Genomic DNA, 5,321 nt, shown 5'->3' with positions numbered 1-5,321 from the left:
CTCAAAGTCACACTTTGACTAACATGAGTCCAGGAAAGAGGGCTCCAGTATGATTTAATCCCGACTCTCTGCTGCCTCAAGAAGCTAAGAGAAAGATTCAGTGTGTTAATGCTCTAAATCACTCAGTGTGGGCTCTAATGCTAACAGGCACAGAGGTCTCCTTCTGCCTGGGCACCTTGTCAGCAAGGCCCCCTGGGAGTACCAGTGGAAACCTCCCTGGGGTCACTGCAGTGCTTTGTGACTAATCTGCAATCATTCTTTTTTCCTAAAAGCTCTCTAGAGGAATCCAAGGCCCTTTCATAGTCCCTTGTCCAGAACTGTTGGGGTAGGGGTGTCAATCTGCTTCCTCATCCCTTGATCACCCTTCCTGTCACTCCTTCCTAAAAAGTAGGAGTTAGGAAAAGCATGTCGAGGGGTGTGAACTTCCCAGTGAAGACAAATGCCCCTTGTGTTGTTGAGTACCGGACTCATAGCTGACCCCCCAGAAGATTTTCAGAAGAATAAATCACACATGAGAAAAGAGAATGCCCATTTTTCTCACAAAAAGCAGCTGATGGATTCCAGTCATGTACCTTTGTACTGGCAGTGCAGCTCTTTAGCACCAAGCCACCAGAGCTCGGTCTTCTTCCTTTCTAATCGCTTTCTGACAACCTACTTTGTGCTTGGACAGTGCAAGCAGCTGTGAAATACTGTGTGACCTGCATGACCCGGAAGATGATGATGAGAGTTGGCTTCTGGCACACACCGACTCAACACAAACTTACTGAGGCGGCACTGAGAAAGAGGCAGCGCTCTGGGTACTAAGCTCAAGTAGCAAACAAGTCGGCCACGGTTCCCTCCTTCCCACGTGCCAGGAGAGAACGACAACAGTAATCAGAAAGATAAGATGGAACAAGGAGGTATAAAACAAAACAGAGTAACACGGAAGAGTGATAGGAGTCTGGAAGGATCTGTCCTCAAGGAGGGGATATGTATGTGCATTGAGCCATGAAGATGAGAAGGAGTCAGTCCTGTGATGATTTGAGAGAATGGCATTCCCAAGAAAGGAATGGGAAAAGCTTGGGGAATTGAAAGAAGACTGGGATGGTTGGATCAAGAACAGCAGAGGATTCTCATGCAGTTGTTGTTAGATGCTGTCGAGTCAAGCATGACTCATAGTGACACTATGAACCAGAGATCTGAACCATCCTGCTAAATCCACACACTTCCTGACACACAAGAGCCCATTGCAGCAGTCACTGTGTCAATCCACCTGGTTGAGGGTCTTCCTCTCCTTCATCGACCCTCCACCCTTTCCAGCTTCATGTCCCTCCTAGCAACATGCCAGAAGTATGTGAGGCAAAACCTCATCATTCCTGCCTCCAAAGAGCACTCCGGCTGCTGTTCATTCGACTGACCATGGGATGTTCAATGATCTCCAACATCACAGCTCAAAGGCATCATTTCTCCTTCTGTCATCCTTAGTCATTGTCCAGGTCTTGGCTGAAGAGCAAGTATTTCAGACTATGGCCTGAATCAGATGCACTTTAGTCATGCAGTAAAAAGTGCAAAGGTCCATAAAGAAGAGAGAGGAGGATGTGGCCGGCACTGCAGACTGTCAATGTCCCATCCAAATCTCGCCTCTACCACCCGGTGCTCATCGGTCCAGCCTCTAGGTACCCACACCCACAGTTCTGTGCTGAGCACTGTCCCTGAAGCTGACTCCACCGGTCATAGGCCAGGGTGAAAGTGCTTCCCCAGTGACAACGGAAGTTGGTCTATAACCACCACAGCTCTCAGAGGTAGGCACTCCACACTGCTAAAGTTCCCTAGTGGGATTATGCTCCAGCGGCCCATAGTGTTAAGGTCCTTCAGTGGCACCATTCATCAGCACCACGAAAGAAAGGCCTGGAAATGAGCCATTCTACTATCACATGTGTGGTGGCCATGAGTAAGAGTGAACTCAATGACAATGCGTTGGTTGCTTTTGGTCTGGTGTGTACTGACCAAACCCCAAACCCATTACTACCAAAGTAAATGCTGCCTGCAGGTGACCCTATATGACAGAATGGAACTGCCTCACAGTTCCCATGTCTGCAGTCTTTATGGAAGCAGACTACCGTATCTTCATACCAGGTAGTGGATTCAAACTGTGGACCTTTCAGTTAACAGGCTTAACCATCATGCCACTATGGTTTCAAGCCCACAAAGATGGTGAGGCTCTGTTGGCTGTCAACCATCTCATTCACCTGTTGGTTTGCCCTTCATGTTTGAAAGTTATGGCTTGCACACATATGTTTGTCTCAGGACCTGATTCCAGGAGGTGAGCAGTAGGGAGGGGATGGGACTTGTCCTTCCATATCCATAAGTCTGTTCCTTGAGTGCTCAAGGTCTTGCCGGGTAGTACACTACTTGTAGCCACAATGTATAGAAAGTTTCTTCCCCCACTCCTAACCCCCAATAAGTTACCAGCCTCTTCTTTTTTTAAATAAATTTTAATGGGATTTTAACGAAAGTTTATAGAAAAGTTGTATTTCCATTCATTCATTATTGCACAGTTTTGTCCCTATCTCCACCCCCTGTTCACTTTCCTCTTCATAAAAATTCATTCATGGTTTCACAATTTCCTCCCCCACCCCCAAACTATTATTTTTTTAATTAATTTTAATGAAAGTTTAAAGAGACTTTGGATTTCCATTCATTCATTGTTGCACTTTTCTCCCTGCCCAACCTCCCCCTCCAGTTTGCTCTTCTCTTTGAAAAGTAAAATATTCCTCCCCCCAAGCCCCAGCCTCTTCTTAGACCCTTTCAACTCTAACAGCCGACGGTACTCTTCTTACTAATAGATAGTATTCTTAACTCTCTTTTACAGATCCAGAAGATGAGGTTAAGAGAGGTTGAGCCACTTCCCAGAGGATGCAGAGCCAGGCCATTCACCCTCACCCTGTCTACTTCCCTGTAAAGCTGGCGCCTCTGATGCTTCAAGTCCTGACAACCCCACATGGCAACTGGCCGGGGCCCCCTGGATGCTTGAAGTCCCATGACAGCCTCTAGCCCCAAATTCCCTGGAACAGCCAGGACCTGTTATCTATTTTGCACACCGCCTGCACCCTTCAGGGTAATGGACTGTGCTTGTCCTAGTGGAGGTCTGGCAAGGATGATGTATGAGACGCTATTGTTTGATATGAATGCATTAGGCGACATTCCCGATAAAGACTTTACCAGCAAAGCCACACTCGCTGGCAGCAGCCCCTGTGGAGGGAGGGGCTCACGTCAGAAGCTCCTGTCTCCATCAAGTAGGGCCTGGACATGGGAACCAGCCATCTTCAAGAGGGCAGGGGTCAGCTCACTCTTGGAGACTCAGCTCCACCTCTCACACATTTAGGGGGAGTGGGGTGTAGACTGGTGAGCCTCAGGCTTCAGAAGACATAGAACTAGCTTGGGAACTGGCTGAAAAAGCCAAGTCCCAGGTCTCTCCCTAGACCCCCTGGCACAGAAGCTCTGGAGCAGGGTCTGGGATTCTGCTTTTGTAAGCCAGTTTCCTGGATGAATCCAAAGCAGATAGCCAGGGCCTGCAAGAACAGTGTGGGACTAAGGGAAGGAAGTCTGAGTTCAACTCCTCTAAGAAGCAGCACAGAGACTAGAAGCCTTGGGCCTGTAAGAGCTGCAGTCTCCTTCTTTACAAATAGTCCCCAGTTTCTCAGTCTGTAAAGTGGTATAACAATATCTGCTGCCTCCCGGGGTTCCAAAGGACTGGTCCCAGAGACAGGGGCTATGTCGTCCCTCCTCTTCTTCCTTAATATTGCTGGGATTCCAGGCACTGTTTGAAGGAAAGGGAATCTTTTTAGGGTAAAAGACTCCAAAGCCTCTGATCAATGAGCCTGGGTTTTTTTAGGGTGCAAGGTGTGTGCATGGGATGTTGAAGATTTCTCAATTGGAAGGTGAGTGCAAAGGGGGATGGAGGCAAGATTGACAGGGTACAGATGCTTCCCCTGAAGAGGTATAGTGAAGAGGGGCCTCTTGTGTAATGGCACATAAAGGATCCCAACAATCAGAAAGTCTGGTGGACCAGAGCTCCAAGGAATCTTGTCTCAGGCAGTGAAGGTGCTAGGAAGAATCCTTGCATAAAAAGAGGTGGAGTTTGTGTGGGTTTGAGGTGGGAGCAACTTCAGTCTTACAGAAAGATTTAAGGATGTAGAAGTGAAGGGTTTATAGCCCCATCACCCATCCATCCAACCATCCATCCATCCATCCACTTACCCATGCATCTATTCAACCCTCAATCCATCTACCCACACATTCATCCATCCAGTCAACCAATATGAAATATGACATAAGCGAGTCACAGTCTTGGATGATGTGGATTTCTGCCCTTGACAAGGAGACATTCTGGAGAAGGAGATGGATACAGAGCCATACAAGCTGGAATTGTCATAGGTTAGCACAGATGGACTTTAAGAAGATGCTGAGGGAACGAAGTCAGACACCAGACTATATATCATATGGTTTCATTGTATGAAATGCCCCAAACCAAAGTCAATTTTGATTCTTGGTCATTATCTGGTTTTGAAGGCTCTAAATGGAACAGGATGAGACAGGTCATCTTTCCCCTATGAAACAGTTGATGGGTTCAAACTATTTTCCATTAACAGTGTAGCACAAAGCATAACACAACACTGAGGCTCCTCATGAAACTCAAGAGTAGGCAATTCATAGAAAGGAGGTAAGTAGATGTGAGGGGTGGGGTGGAAGAGATGGGGCGGTGGGGAAGGGGACTGGAGAGTGACTGCTAATGTGTAGAGGGCTTAATTCCAGGGTGATAAGATGTGCTGGAATTAGATAGTGGTGATGATTGTGCAACTTGGTGAATATACTTTGTATACTTTAAAGGGATGAATACTGTGAAGTGTATCTCAACTAGAAAAAAAACCCACCTTCAACAATTGTTGTTATATACCATCAAGTAAGAAATAATTCACAGCTGGACCTCCAGTGGGTTTTCAGAGACAGTAAATCACATATAGGAGGAGGTTGCCCATTTTTCTCCCATAGAGTACTTGATGGTTTTGAACCAAATGTTTTTGGGTTGGCAGCATGATTTTTACCACTAAGCCACCAGAGAGCTTCCTCTTAAAAAATTAGTCGATCTTTGTAAACTTGGACTTTGCTGGGAGATCTGCAAGGACAGCAGAGGCAGTTCCAGGCCGGGGCTTGTGGCCCAGCCTTCCTAACCCTGTCTGCTACAACTGTAGGTACCGACTACAGTTCCCAGAGGTCTGTGGGGAAACACCATCTTTGTAAACTTGGACTTTGCTGGGAGATCTGCAAGGACAGCAGAGGCA

This window comes from Elephantulus edwardii, unplaced genomic scaffold (genome assembly GCF_000299155.1).
Source record: "Elephantulus edwardii isolate Elephantulus edwardi_28Jun2011 unplaced genomic scaffold, EleEdw1.0 scaffold00151, whole genome shotgun sequence".
Lineage (NCBI taxonomy): Eukaryota > Metazoa > Chordata > Mammalia > Macroscelidea > Macroscelididae > Elephantulus > Elephantulus edwardii.
The sequence above is the reverse complement of the archived record's forward strand: the minus strand, read 5'-3'. Positions refer to the sequence as shown.